The sequence below is a fragment of the Schistocerca serialis genome, chromosome 1 (genome assembly GCF_023864345.2).
Source record: "Schistocerca serialis cubense isolate TAMUIC-IGC-003099 chromosome 1, iqSchSeri2.2, whole genome shotgun sequence".
NCBI classification, from domain to species: Eukaryota; Metazoa; Arthropoda; class Insecta; order Orthoptera; family Acrididae; genus Schistocerca; species Schistocerca serialis.
In genome coordinates, this window is record NC_064638.1 from 1198896103 (window position 1) to 1198912650 (window position 16548).

Consider the following 16548-nt stretch of genomic DNA (forward strand, 5'->3'; position numbering starts at 1 on the left):
AATTATGAAGATGCACACCGCCTACTCTAATTGCCTCCTGTTATATCTTGCTCGTGGTATATAAAAAGAAGCTGGGCGTTCAAAAGGTATTACAAGTAACTACCCGCTCCAAGTTAAAGTTTTGCATTCGATTTTAAGAAAATTGAAAATCCGAATTTTTGGACACCATGCTCCTAATTCTCCGCACCCTTGGTCCTAATATCGCCAACGGCCTTGCCGCAGTGGTAACACCGGTTCCCGACAGATCACCGAAGTTAAGCGCTGTCGGGCTGGGCTAGCAACTTGGATGGGTGACCATCCGGCCTGCCAAGCGCTGTTGGCAATCGGGGTCCATTCAGCCCTTGTGAGGCAAACTGAGGAGCTACATGACTGAGAAGTAGCGTCTCCGGTCTCGGAAACTGACATACAGCCGGGAGAGCGGTGTGCTGACTACATGCCCCTCCATATCCGCATCCAGTGATGGCACGGCGGCCGGTCGGTGTAGTTGGGCCTTCATGGCCTGTTCGGGAGGAGTTTCGTTTCAGTTTTTGCTCCTAATATCACCTATCAGGAGAAATTACGATTCTGCGTTGTAGTGTTCACGTGTACTTACAACATATTCGTGTATATGACAAACGTTTATATCAAATCAGCTAATTAAAGAAACGTGAAAAAAAACTCAGTTACTGACAGAAAAGAACGAACATATTTCCATCTTTCAGTAGTGGCATAATCACAGACATTATTGTGCCAAGTGAAGAAGGAAAAGCACATTCCTATCCACTGAAACCATTCACGTATTTTCCTTGTCCAAACAAGTAGCTGCCGTCCATTGTGTCCGCATTTATACTGCGAGGGGGGGGGGGGGGGGGGGTGTTCTTTCTCGTAATCGTCGCTGCTTGATGAACTTCAAAAATGTTCAAATGTGTGTGAAATCTTATGGGACTTAACTGCTAAGGTCATCAGTCCCTAAGCTTACACACTACTTAACCTAAATTATCCTAAGGACAAATACACACACCCATGCCCGAGAGAGGACTCGAACCTCCGCCGGGACCAGCCGCACAGTCCATGATTGCAGCGCCCTAGACCGCTCATCTAATCCCGCGCGGCATGAGCTTCAAAACTTGTGCTCTCTTCCTCGAACTTGCTTTTGATTTATGGTGGCAGGTTTCTTGTTTTGCGCAGCATTACGAAGAGAATTTGGTTGTTTCTTATACAAAAAAAAGATCCAGCTTATTATTATAAGGGGAATCTGAAAGGACTGTGCTCTCCCCGCCTTTCCATTTTCGAGGTGTTTTCAAAACCAACCACTTTCGATCGACGTAGCCGTTTGCATTTGCAAAATATTTGGGGAAGTTAGGGCCTTATAACTTGGTAAAGCAATCCGCTTTGTATGATTTCGAGTGAGGCTAAATAATAGTTTTCCCACATCAATCCAGTAATCAGCAGTTCTATTGACAGCACTAGTTTTTTCTCGAGATTCGTTTCTTTCTTTTTTTTCAACTGTAGTTACTTCTTCTTCCCCCTCCGATTCTTTTTCTGCTGTTGCCACGAATAGCTGACCTCGCTGCTACAAACGTTTTCTTCGCCTTCAGTGTTCCTGTTTCTTTACTCTGAACGGCACGACATGCAGCCTGAAGGCATTATGTGCAGGCATATCTGCCTTTCTTCGCATCAGCTGATATCTTAGAAATTTTAAAAACATTAACATCGATGCGCTAAATTGGCAAAATCGAGATAACATCAATTAAAACTAAGGGCTAAGACGCCGTATAATCACCAAATGTCCCGGACATAGCTTTTAGGCGATACTGAGCACGTTTTGGTGGGCGATGTTATGCACCCAGCACAAATGCAACAATGTCCTAAAAACGGAAGCTAAAAAAATATTTTTTAAAATACTATACTACTGGATTTTTCACGAAAGGTTTTTCTAGTAGTGTAAACAGAAAAAAAGGATTTGGTCCCATTTAGCTGGTCGTTCTCCAGGTTTAATTCGCGGTGTGCAAAGCACGCATATTGCCTTCGGAACAGATGTGGGCGATATTAGGCATATAAGCGATATTTGGGGGACACACCTTTTAGTTATTACAATTACAGGACAAAATTTCTAAATTTCTGTCGGAAGCCATTGAAAGATGGCACAGTTGTACATCAGAAGAAACTGGTCAAGCTGCACTGTCAACATCAAAGCTAGAAAAGTGGATCTCCAGGCGTCACTGAGGTGGAGGAGGGGAAGGGGGTCTTAAGAAGAAGAAGGAAAATATCTGCCTTTCGCAGGCAAGCAGGCAAGAGCTCTACCAACTGAGCTACCCAAGCACGACTCACAACCCGTCCTCGTAGCTTTACTTCCTTCAGTATCTCGTCTCCTACCTTCCAAACTTCACAGGATCTCTCCTGGAAAAAAGGATATTGCGGAGACACGACTTAGCCACATCGTGGAGGATGTTAGCAGAATGAAGTTTTCACTCTGCTGCGGAGTGTGCGCTGATACAAAACTTACTAGTAGATTAAAACTGTGTGCCGGATCGAGAGTCGAACTCGGGGACTTTGCCTTTCGCGGGCAAGTGCTCTACCAACTAAACTACCCAAGCACGTCTCACGCCCCGTCCTCACAGCTTTACTTCCGCCAGTACCTTGTCTCCTTTCTTCCAAACTTCACAGAAGCTCTCCTTCGAACCTTGCGGTAGAGCACTCCTGGAAGAAAGCAAATTGCGGAGACATGGTTCAGCCACAGTCTGGGGGATGTTCCCAGAATGAAATTTTCACTCTGCAGCGGAGAGTGCGCTGATATGAAATTTTTTCGCAGATTAATACTGTGTGCGGGACTGATACTCGAACTCGGGACCCTTGCCTTTTGCGGCGAAGTGCTCTACGAACCTGAGCTACCCGAGCAACTTTGGAAGGTAGGAGACGAGATACTGAGTATAGCTGCGAGGACCGGTCGTCAGCGGTGCTTGGGGAGCTCAGTTGGTAGAGCAGTTGCCACGAATGCAAGGTCCCGAGTTCGTTTCTCGATCCGCCACACAGTTTTAATCTGCCAGGAAGTTTCATATCAGCGCGCACTCAGCTGCAGAGCGAAAATTTCATTCTGGAGGAAAATATTATCCCCGACCCTCCGCTCTGATCTGGATTTCTAGCCACTGTATGTGGCAGCTATTAATTTCAGATGAAACGCTCGGTAACAGACAAGTAGATTAACAAAATATCTCGCTCCTTTACACAAATCTGTGAGACCGATCAATTCACTCTCATCTACGTGCGTTGTATTTCCGTTACAAAAGTTTTACTACTCAGTAGCGAACAGGAAATATTATTCTGTGAATGCCGAAAATCTTGGTGTCGTAGGTTAAATGAGACAGGATCAATAAATCACGCTTTTCTAAAGTGCTATGAAACGGCGTCCGTGCAAAAGAGTGTTCCGGAGTGAACCGGTTGTGAATATGAATATTAATGAATTCGTTATAGCTGAAGTGATTAAATTAAAAACGGTGTTATGAAGCGGCCACGCAACGAACAAAGATGGTTACTGAAGGTGCATAGAAAGCGTAGCTAAAAATTTCTCACTAATAGCTCCTAAGGGAAAAAAACATGTAATTTACTCCTTTATAAAGGTCTGACTTATTCAGAGAGAGGTCGTATGAAAGGTCGGGGATTAACGAGAAGGTAAAAGCTGTTTCTGAGTTTCTAGGAAGTCAGTATGCACCAGTATGAAGTTGGGAGTGAGCATGTCACATCAAATGTTGTAAATCAACGTATGATAATTTCTGTTTTGAGCATATAAGGAATTTCCCAGTGAATGCAATGTTTTTTCGCTGCATTCTAGCGAAATTCAATTTTAAACTGACCATGTATCAAAATAAGTCGTTTCTTGTTAGTCATCATTCTTCTGAATGGTTTGGAGGGGCTGCCACATATTCCTCTCTTGTGCCAACCTCTTCATCTCAGAATGGCACTAGCACCCACTATCGTCAGTTATTTATTCGGCATATTATAATCTCTATCTTCCCCCCAGAATTTTTACTCTCTATAGCTCGCTCTAGTACCATGAAAACTATTTTAGGAAATTCACGTCACTTGGCTGCATTAGAGCAGTTTATTTATTTGCTACCTGTTTCGTCAGTGACCATCATCTGGCATCTCAATCGACGTTGGGAAACAAAAATGACAAGAAAATCTAAGCGCACAAAACGTCATAAAGAGGCGGAAATACAAAATGGAACTCAGAAAAATTGGTTAATGCAATCACGCGGGAATCATGTTGAACCACAAAATCACATTACCTATAAAACTCAAGAATAATAACAGCGAAGAACAGCAATTTTTCCACATCAACAACACGCATACGCAACAGGAAACTGGACGCGTTTAGTCTGGGCATTATATCAGTAGTCAAAGTGATCGTAGTCTCAAAGATAACGCCACGAAGATGTGAGTATATATGAACCATGATACACAAAGGTAATTTAAGATAGAAACAACCATAATTATAATGATTATAGTAAAGTCGTAAGTAATCATTGTACCAAAGATAATAGTAGTATGATCACTTAATCACAAACATCAATTATCAAAATCATTTACTTTATGTACGTACAACTAATGCTACATGCATATCACAATGTACTATTTGTTTAATACGCATTGTATGACAATAATCTGAACAATGTTACCTGTGTCATTATCCTTTGAAATACAAATAAAGCAAAAGTGCTAATAGTATACGTTATATATAATATCTGAGTACAATTTAGAATTCAATGTATTGCATGTGCCAACAGAAAGGGACTCAGGAACAACTGATAAAGATCGAGATTCCCATTATATTACTGACAAGTTCCATCATTGTGGTTGCACGAAAAAACCAAGCAGTGTTAAACAACCCAAGGTATACAGTGTTCAAACTCAATAGCTTAACAAGCGGTATGTTAAAGATATTATGCAAAAAATCTGTCGATAAAAGCATATTTCAAGTCTACAATAACGTAACATATGACATGTAGCTTACAGACAAACCCGAATTATATGGAATATATTCCCTAAGGGGGATCAGTAGACACTGTCAAAATGTGTCTATCAATATGGAACATCAGACAAACCGCAAATGAGCTTACAATTGTTACCCAAAAACAAGAGAGAGTCAGGGTCATTTGGTTTAGGAGACTGAACATTGCATAGACTGGGACAAAGCGTGTGACCAACGAATGGATAATTTAAGTGTCGAATTTTGGGAAGGAGCTATAAATTAAAAAATATAAAATCACTTTTCAACCATTACAATTCACTGACACTCATAAGTAACTAACAGATAATGTTGTGCAATGATGATGGGACACATCGTCACAGCAGAGACAACAATACCCCAAATATTTTGCAAATGCAAACGGCTACGTCGATCGAAAGTGGTTGGTTTTGAAAACACCTCGAAAATGGAAAGGCGGGGAGAGCACAGTCCTTTCAGATTCCCCTTATAATAATAAGCTGGATCTTTTTTTTGTATAAGAAACAACCAAATTCTCTTCGTAATGCTGCGCAAAACAAGAAACCTGCCACCATAAATCAAAAGCAAGTTCGAGGAAGAGAGCACAAGTTTTGAAGCTCATGCCGCGCGGGATTAGCTGAGCGGTCTAGGGCGCTGCAATCATGGACTGTGCGGCTGGTCCCGGCGGAGGTTCGAGTCCTCTCTCGGGCATGGGTGTGTGTATTTGTCCTTAGGATAATTTAGGTTAAGTAGTGTGTAAGCTTAGGGACTGATGACCTTAGCAGTTAAGTCCCATAAGATTTCACACACATTTGAACATTTTTGAAGTTCATCAAGCAGCGACGATTACGAGAAAGAACCCCCCCCCCCCCCCCCCCCCTCGCAGTATAAATGCGGACACAATGGACGGCAGCTACTTGTTTGGACAAGGAAAATACGTGAATGGTTTCAGTGGATAGGAATGTGCTTTTCCTTCTTCACTTGGCACAATAATGTCTGTGATTATGCCACTACTGAAAGATGGAAATATGTTCGTTCTTTTCTGTCAGTAACTGAGTTTTTTTCACGTTTCTTTAATTAGCTGATTTGATATAAACGTTTGTCATATACACGAATATGTTGTAAGTACACGTGAACACTACAACGCAGAATCGTAATTTCTCCTGATAGGTGATATTAGGAGCAAAAACTGAAACGAAACTCCTCCCGAACAGGCCATGAAGGCCCAACTACACCGACCGGCCGCCGTGCCATCACTGGATGCGGATATGGAGGGGCATGTAGTCAGCACACCGCTCTCCCGGCTGTATGTCAGTTTCCGAGACCGGAGACAACAATACCTCAACTCCAATAAACCTTAAAGCCTTCAAAAGCACTCCTATTACACACTGTAGTATGACACGTCATTTTACAGGAAGCGCCAGGAGGGCTAATGTAACTCATCAATATGAACCATATATAATAGTATCAGAGTACAATGTAACAATAAAACTAGCAAGAACTACATAAAGGATAGTATACATACATGATAAGAGACAAGTTTGAGTAATCACAAGGCAATCCTGTTAAATACTATGATAAAAAATATTATAATTTACCAGAGTAGACCAGAAGGAGTAATATAACGTATGAACATGAACCATACGTAAGAGTATCACAGTAAAACGTAACGGTTACTCTGCTGATTGAATAACCAACAAAAGGGTAGCGTTCTACGTGTCAGGCAATGGAACGTCCGAAGTCTGAAGATGGTAAGCAAGGCAGAAAATCGTGAAAAGGGAAATGCTAAGGCTCAGTCACGATACAGTGGGCATCAGTGAAGTGAAATCGAAAGAAGATAAGGATTTTTTGTCAGATGAGTATAGGATAATATCAATAGCAGCAGACAATGGTACAATAGAAGTAGAATTCGTTAGGAATAGGAAGACAGGACAGAGAGTGGATTACTGTGAACATTTATATATCACGGGTCGTTCTCATTAGAATCGATATCAAACCAAAATCAACAACAATAGTCCAGATATAAATGTCGCCGCCGCAAGTGGGGAATGAAGAGATTGAGAAAGTATACGAGGATACTGAGCGGATAACTCAGTACGTAAAGAGAGATGAAAATCTAATAGTCATGGGGAACTGGAATATGACTGTTAGGAAAGGAGCAGAAGAAATGTCTTGGTAGTAGGAATGAGAGAGGTGAAAGATTAACTGAGTTCTGGAATATATTTCATCTATCAATAGCGAATACTCTATCCATGAATCACTGGAAGAGGAGATATACTCTGAAAAGGCCGGGAGATACGGGAAGACTTCAGTTAGATTACATCATAGTCAGTGTAATGACACAGTACGACGCAGAGAAATACAATACTTTAAATTCTGCGGCAAAGATTAAATTGAGAGGAATGTAGAAAATAATCTCTGTAATGTCCATATTTGATTCACTTTTGTTTCGTACTCCAAGAAGGAGCTAAAAACTTTCGCTTGTTCCCTTGTATGTGACGGATGATTTTTTTTTAAGTGTGCTGCAAGACAGCCATATTGTCAGTATTAATGATATGGGCGGCGAGCGTAAGAAAAGTCTTATTGTCTCGTGAATAAAATAGTGAAAAATATTCCAGTCTTAAGAGAATTATTTCAATTGAAGTAGCATTGTAGTACTTTGTTCCACCGTCTTCGCTAAAGAAGCCGACGCACGGTCTACAAAGAGAAGAATATGTATGTCGAACAGTGAATTAATATTGTGGCAGAAGAACTAATTCCACATTTAAGGTGAGAACTCTGAATAAAACGCCAACGACGTAAAATTACAAAATATTGTTAATCAGAAACGTAATTTCAGGCAAAATTCAGTCAGCACTGAATTTGTCCGCATTCAAAGCCAGTAATTACAGTCCTTAAAAGCCTTTCAAATATTCTAAAGACAAAGTTCCATATCTATATTTTTTCTTTTCAAAAAATCAATAAATTAATTTTTTTAAATTTATGTCGCCACATCAGGCGGAGATTCTGAAATCAGATACTGGATTTAAGGCGTACACAGGAGCGGATATAGACTTCTAAGTTATTTGTCAACAGAAAAAATAGTACTGCTACTGGAAAAGCCAGATATAATATTATTATACAGGGCGTTGTGCATATATTATACACATGTCGTATAATGTTCCCCTTTTACAGAATTTGACCGTGATGTATGTCTAATGGTATGGAAACAAGATTAATAGTTCTTTTCCTAAGAGCTTTCTAGAAACGCAATAAAAATGGAATAATACTGAATCTAGAACCTTTCTATACCAAATTCATTGTATGGATTTACGGTCGACAGCCTATCTGTGCAAAGAAATGGTCAAGTTTCAGAAAAGCAGAAGTAGTAAATTTGGTCTACATTCCTGCTGTTCCCTAAAATAACTTCATAAATAAACACAACTTTACAGGATATGCTTCTCAGAGAGACGCAAGAATCTTTTAGCTACTACATCCACGTACATGTACAGTCTTGATCTACAAGAGCAACGAATTTTTTAATCATCATTATACTAAAAAAAACCAACAATTTAAATTCTTAAATGTTCTACTTCCCTAATACACACATTTATATTTATTAAGACACTTTGTTTATGCCTTTCTTTTAACAAATAATCTTTCAAAACCCAAAGATAGTTTGTGGTCACTCGATATTGTCATTCAGAATGTTTATCCAACCCTACTTCTGCGTTACTGAGCCACCTAAGCAATTTTTTATAGCTCTTTGTACTTTGCTGAATTTCATCAATAACTGAATGTTTTGTCCTTACTTTACTCAAAACTTGTTTACTCAGTTTCATTTTACTTATTGCCACAAAGTGAGTAAGAATATTAAAATCGATAACTTTGTCTGAGAACATCTATTTCAGTCCTTAAGCAAAATTTCACTTTAGCACTTCTACTACGCGAATACAGTATTTTTGCCTTCACATTAAAGGTAGTTCACAACAATTATTTTCAAACATTTATTTAAAGATAAAAATTCGTGCTTTTTAGATACTGAATAAAGCACTTCAAATGCATTTTAATACGTTTACTCTAAATAATCAAACACCAGTAAAGGAATCTATTTAGGTAAATGATTAGGAATTAAATAATAGGGTGGATCAAATTTTATAATATTTTAATATATTCATATTTTAATATATTTTATATATTTAATTATTATATAATTATTCAAAACAAGTTAATTTCAAATTGATGCTTCACGCTTTTACACTTGTAATTACACAGTTCGTAACCTCTTGGGTGTAGGCATTGGTTGCGGCGGATAGTAATGGCGACTACGCTACCCGGTACGGTAAACAACTTTCTTGAAGTATGGACTAGTTACTTCGTCGTTTTAACGTCCTTGTGTGAGCCGAACAACTTGCACCGTGTAATAATTCAGCTGTCAACATCAGAAGCTGTTGTGCAACAATTCACAGCCAAGGCATCGCCTGCTCATACCGAGTGTTGCCTCTCTCACTGCTGCCTACACACCGTGTCTTCTCGTTCCCGCTCGCTCTACAGGTAGCGCGCCAATAACCCAAGCCGCCTTTTACGCTTCCCACAGTAACTTCCGCACAGTACTAAAGCACTTCGTTTTTTACATAACACATATCCTACACGTTGTCCCTAAGCATGTACCATTTTATACAAATGAGTTACAAATATACATTAGCAAAATACTCTAACATTACATACGTCATTCTTTCCAAAAAGTCTTTGCATGTCACAATTATATTATGACAAATTTTAAATGCAAAATTTTTTTATAGTTTAGATGACTGATAGAATAATGGTGTTACAGACTCAGATAGCAATTTAGCAACGAGAAAGAGTAGCCTGCAATTTAAGAGGCTAGTCAGGCATAAAAATTGTACAAAGAAGTGGGACACGGAAAAACTAAGGAATGAAGAAATACGCTTGACGTTGTCTGGGGCTATAGTTACTGGGATAATCAACAGCTCAGCAGGCAGTTCAGCTGAAGAAGAATTGAGATCTTTAAAATGGCAGTTACGGAAGTTGGGAAGAAAAACATAGGTACCAGGGATGTAACTGCGAAGAAGCCATGGATAATAGAAGAAATATCTGAGTTCACCAACGAAAGAAGGTAGTACAAAAATTTTCCAGGAAATTCAGGAATACAAAAATACAAGTCACTTGGAATGAAATAAACAGGAGCTGCAGGGAAGCTAAGGCGAAATGGCTGCATGAAGGAATCTTAAAAGAAATGATAGTCGGGAGGACTGACTCGGTATGCAGGGAAGCCAAAATTACCTTTCGTAAAATTAAAAGCAAGGGCGGTAGCATTAAGAGCGCAATGGAAATTCTTCTGTTAAATGCAGAGAAGGGAGCGGATAGTGGGAAAAGTACATTAGAGGCCTATATGTGGGGCAGGACTGGACTGATGACGTGACAGAAAAAGGAAATGGAGTCAATAGGCGAGAGATACTAGATCTAGTGTTAGAATTTGAATTTAGAAAGACTTTGGAAGACTAAGAATCAAATAAGGCAGAAGGGATGAATAACATTCCATCGGAATTTCTAAAATAATTAGGGGAAGTGACAATAAAATGGCTGTTCACGTTGGTGTGTAGAATGTATGGGACTGTCAACTTTCGGAAAAACAGTTCCGAAGACAGCAATAGCAGACAAGTACGAGAAACATCGCAGAATCATCTTAACAGCTCACGCATCCAATCTGTTAACATGAATTTACAGAAGACTGGAAAAGGAAACTGAGAATTTGTTAGACGGACGATTAGTTTGGTTTCAGGAGAGGTAAACACCATAGCGGCAGTTCTGACATTGCGGTTGTGATGATTATGATGATTGGTTTGTGGGGCGCTCAACTCCTCGACTATCAACACCCGTATAATGTCCCAAGTTTTACACAGTCCAATTTGTTGGTCAATCCAATGTAGTCACTGTCACGAATGATGATGACGATGATGATGAAATGATAAGGGCAACACAAACACCCAGTCCCTGGGCAGAGAAAATCCCCAACCCGGCCGGGAATCGAAGCCGGGACCCCGTGATCCAGAGACAGCAACGCTAACCACGAGCTGCGGACATTGCGATTGATAATGGAGGCAACACTAAAGAAAACTCAAGACACGTTCAAGAAATTGTCGACTTGAAAAAGCCATTCGACGATGTAAACTGGTGCAAGATGTTCGAAATTCTGACAAAAATAGGGGTAAGCTGTAGGGAAAGACGAGTAATATACAATACATACAATAGCCAAGAGGAACAATAAGACTAGAAGACCAAATACGATTTGTTCGGATTAAAAAGGCTGTAAGAAAATCCATACATCAAAGAAGCAATGACGAAAATAAATGAAAGATTCAAGTGCGGGATTAAAATTCAGGGGGAAAGGATACCAATGACAAGATTCGCTGATGGCATTGCTACCCTCAGTGAAAGTGAAGAAGAATTACAGCATCTGCTGAAAGGAACGGACAGTCTAATGGCTACACAATATGAAATGAGAATAAATCGAAGGCACACGAAAATAATGAGAGGTAGCAGAAGTGAGAACTGCGGGAAACTTGAAATCAGGAACTAGACGAATTTAAGGAATTCTGCTAGCTAGGCAGCAAAATAATCCATAATGGGCGGAGCGAAGAGGACATAAAAAACAGACTAGCACGGGTAAAGAGGTCATTTCTGGCCAAGAGAAGTCTACCAGTATCAAACTTAGTCCTTGATTTGAGGGAGAAATTTCTGAGAACGTACTATTGAACCACAGCGTTGGATGGTAGTGAAACATGGACTGTGGGAAAACCGAAACAGAAACGCATTGATGCATTTCAGATTCGGTGCTACAGACGAATGTTGAAAACAAGGTTGATTGATAAAGTAAGGAATGACGAGGTTCTTACCAGGAAAGGTGAGGAAAGAAATGTGGTGTCACCGCCAGACACCACACTTGCTAGGTGGTAGCTTTTAAATCGGCCGCGGTCCGCTAGTATACGACGGACCCGCGTGTCGCCACTGTCAGTGATTGCAGACCGAGCGCCGCCACACAGCAGGTCTAGAGAGACGTACTGGCACTCGCCCCAGTTGTACAGCCGACGTTGCTAGGAAAGATTCACTGAGAATTACGCTCTCATTTGCCGAGGCGATAGTTAGCATAGCCTTCAGCTAAGTCAATTGCTACGACATAGCAAGGCGCCAATTATCCTTTGCTATGTATCTAATGAAGCATGCACAGTAACAAGACCAATGTTCACCAATTGTGGATTAAAGTTAAGTATTCCAGCAGCTACGTACTTTTCTTTATAGCATTCATTACGTATCCTGTTTCAGACCTCACGCCAGCCTGCGTGAGTTAAAGCGCGTGCCTTTCGGTTACCCGTCACTGTGGATTGGCTGTCTTGCCAGTGCACAACAAGAAATATGTGGAAAAGGCTGACAAGAAGAAGGCACAGGTTGATGTGACATCTGTTAAGTCATCTGGGAATAACTTCAAAAAATTCACACCTGGTAGTACAAATTTGTGTGAAATCTTATGGGACTTAACTGCTAAGGTCATCAGTCCCTAAGCTTACACACTACGTAACCTAAATTATCCTAAGGACAAACACACACTCCCATGCCCTAGGGAGGACTCGAACCTCCGCTGGGATCAGCTGCGCAGTCCGTAACTGCAGCGCCTCAGACCGCTCGGCTAATCCCGCGCGGAATAACTTCCATGATACTACAAGGAGCTGTAGAGATTGAAAGCTACAGTAGAGGATGACAGAGATTGGAATACTTCCAGCTAACAGTTGATGACGTAGGTTGCAAGTCGTACTCTGAGGTAAAAAGGTTTGCACAGGAGAGCAATTTGTGGCGGTCCGCATAAAGCCAGTCAGAAGACTGATGACTCAAAACAGAAATTATTATAGCCCCTTCCCTAAATCCAGCACTTAAGTTATCAATTTGTTGGTCACACGCTTCGCTCCATTCTATACAATGTTCAGTTGTCTAAACCAGATGACCGTGATTCTACATTGCTATAGGGTGTACAATAATTACTACTACCAGTCACAACAGAAGGTGTTTTTATACAACACGCAGCCGGTTTCGTGCCTGTGACCATCTTCAGATGGTTCACACTAATGTACGTGTTCCCATACTTAGTGTTGGAGATCACTGTTTAAATCAAAAACAAATAATATGATGATGACCAGATAGACGCAAACGAAACATCTGGAAGTGGCTAAGCGACATCTGTTGTAGAATATCGTAGTACTTACGTGGAGCTGGTGTATCCATAAAGTTTTCACATTTCATTTATCAAATAGTTTTACAAAAATATTTCGTCTTCTTTTTTACTTATTAACTGTACATTAGTCACCATTATAATTATTGGTGCTTCCGTATTACTTGATAAAGTAATGGCACTTCAAATTTTAGTAAGTACAGAAGCTCATGGCTGCGCGGGTTAGCTTTGCGTCGGAGGTTCGAATCCTCCCCCGGCCATGGGTGTCTGTGTTGTCCTTAGCGTAAGTTAGTTTAAGTTAGATTAAGTAGTTCCTAAGCTTAGTGACCGATGACCTGAGCAGTTTGGTCCCATAAGACCTTACGACAAACTTACAATTTTCAGAAGCTCATGCAGTCACAACATCCGAGTGCTTACATCGGAAAACAGAGGCTATGATCAAAGCGCTTACTTCAAAGACGCACAGATATATTGAACAAACAGATATGTAACAGATATTACAAATTACGAAAATTAAAATGTTACACAATTGTGGATCCACACTGTCATGGTTGCTGGCAATTTATACGAGGTTGAATAGACATCGTCTTTTTCTTCTTCTTTTTGCAAAAAATGTTAATTGTGATGGTGCCATGAGTTACAGTCTTTGATTTTTAAAAATTTCATGAAAGGTGTGAAGAAATGGTTTGTTTGCAAAGTTTGCTGGTTCACTGAGAATTGGGTTAGACACTGCAAACAGGCCGTTTCTACACATCTTTAATGAAATATTTAAAAATCAAAAACCATAAACCATGCCCTTCTCACAACTAGCAGTTTTTGCAAACTGGCCTACAAAATCACCTGACTTGAACTCCGTAGAAAATCTGTGGGAGATGTTGGAACAGAGAATTAAACGCCATATCAGCATCCCTGCGATATGGTGAAATTGCTTTATGAGACCCTCAGAGAGTAGCTGAACCTGCAATGTGTCGTAATTACCCACTCTCATGGACTCACTTTCTAACTGGGTTCAGTTGGTTATCACATCCAGGGGCAGAGCTACACTGAGGTGACAAAAGTCATCGAATACCTCCTAATATCGTGCCAGACCTCCTTTAGCCCGACATAATGCAGCAACTCGAGATGGCGTGGACTCAACAAGTCGCTGTTAAGTCCCTTGCAGGAAAACTGAACGTTGTTGCCTCCATAGCCGTTCAGCACTGCGGAAGTGTTGCTGGTGCAGGATTTTGTGCACGAACTGACCTCTCAGTCAGGTCCCATAAAAGTTCGATGGGTTTCATGTCGGACAATCTGGGTGGCCAGGACAGACAACATGGCGCATTGTTATCCATGAAAATTTCCTCGTTTTTTGGAAACATGAAGTCCACGAATGGCTGCAAATGGTCTCCAAGTAGCCGAACAGAACCATTTAAAATCAATTATCTGTTCAGTTGGACCAAGTCAATTCAGATCTCAATCGTCCTGTCCCGGATTGGTCAACAGTGTACCGCGTCCAAAATACCGTGTACAGATGTGCTTATGCTGTGCCATTAAAGACAAATTGAACAGGGCATAGAACGTCTTTGCACCTCGGTAGAGTCTTACAATTCACGTAAAGATAAATCATATGAAAGATATTTTTTTAAAAAGGCTTTCAAAATACATTTCTTGAGTATAATTAATGAAAACCAGATCAGCTTGTATTTCAAATTTCTGACTGACTCCATTGACGCATTCGCCTTTCTTTCCAAATGTGAGGAGCGCTTCTGTAGGGTTTATCAAAAGCAGATAGTGTAAGTTCAATGAGGCGGATGCTTTCCTCCTGGTGCATTATTTCGTGAGCAACAAGTAGTGCCTTTTACTCTATGTGGAATGTGAGATGTGACGCTCTCTGATACGCGCCCTAATGCCGACTACTATCTTCCTTGGCGAGAAACTGCTTCGTTACTTGAGTCTATTTCGCGTAGTGTCAACATTTCATGAAGAGAACCAGTTAAGCAACACAACTTCAAATAAGACACGAACTTCAATAACCGACTGGAAGAGAAAAAAATTATACAACGACAGAAACAGTGCTGCCAATTCTAAACAGCATTTTATGCCAACTACATTATGTTTAAATAAGCTTAAGTTCAAGTAAAATGCTGAAAAAACTGCCAACAGAATTTCCTTAACCAACAACAGATAACGTACCAATAAACAGTTCTACCGAAGGTTATTTTTATTTAGTAACATATTTACCATTTAACAACGCTGTCGCATGGAAACTCCACCATAAGAAACTCTACTAAGAGAATCTCTACAAAATACGATATTCCACAATAAATGTATGTACCGCTACCGCCCAGGTCCGACGCCATCTCAGGTATACTTAACGGTGTCCTCAACGAATGTTGAGTGTAAAAAAATCTTAACGTCTAACTTCATTGATATTTAAGCCCGGCAAGAGTGTGAATACAGCACTTATTTGGCGGAGTGGACACAAGAAAGAATGATGATAATATGGGGGACCGGAATCTATACTTTTGTAAAATAGTTCTCTGAGCTCTTCTTATTTAACAGCACGTGACTCACTGCCTTGTTAATATAGGATTGCGTGAGGCGCTCCTGGAATCTGTTGCAAAATTGATGTCTAGTGAGCATTCATAGAGACAAAAACGTAGACGTAATCTCATGGATTATACACTCCTGGAAATTGAAATAAGAACACCGTCAATTCATTGTCCCAGGAAGGGGAAACTTTATTGACACATTCCTGGGGTCAGATACATCACATGATCACACTGACAGAACCACAGGCACATAGACACAGGCAACAGAGCATGCACAATGTCGGCACTAGTACAGTGTATATCCACCTTTCGCAGCAATGCAGGCTGCTATTCTCCCATGGACACGATCGTAGAGATGCTGGATGTAGTCCTGTGGAACGGCTTGCCATGCCATTTCCACCTGGCGCCTCAGTTGGACCAGCGTTCGTGCTGGACGTGCAGACCGCGTGAGACGACGCTTCATCCAGTCCCAAACATGCTCAAGGGGGACAGATCCGGAGATCTTGCTGGCCAGGGTAGTTGACTTACACCTTCTAGAGCACGTTGGGTGGCACGGGATACATGCGGACGTGCATTGTCCTGTTGGAACAGCAAGTTCCCTTGCCGGTCTAGGAATGGTAGAACGATGGGTTCGATGACGGTTTGGATGTACCGTGCACTATTCAGTGTCCCCTCGACGATCACCAGTGGTGTACGGCCAGTGTAGGAGATCGCTCCCCACACCATGATGCCGGGTGTTGGCCCTGTGTGCCTCGGTCGTATGCAGTCCTGATTGTGGCGCTCACCTGCACGGCGCCAAACACGCATACGACCATCATTGGCACCAAGGCAGA

General features: G+C 41.0%; 1 pseudogene; it reads left to right on the forward strand.

Annotated features, from left to right (window-relative positions):
• The first annotated feature begins 203 nt into the window (after positions 1 to 203).
• Positions 204 to 322, forward strand: LOC126427908 (5S ribosomal RNA; annotated as a pseudogene).
• Positions 323 to 16548: the final 16226 nt, after the last annotated feature.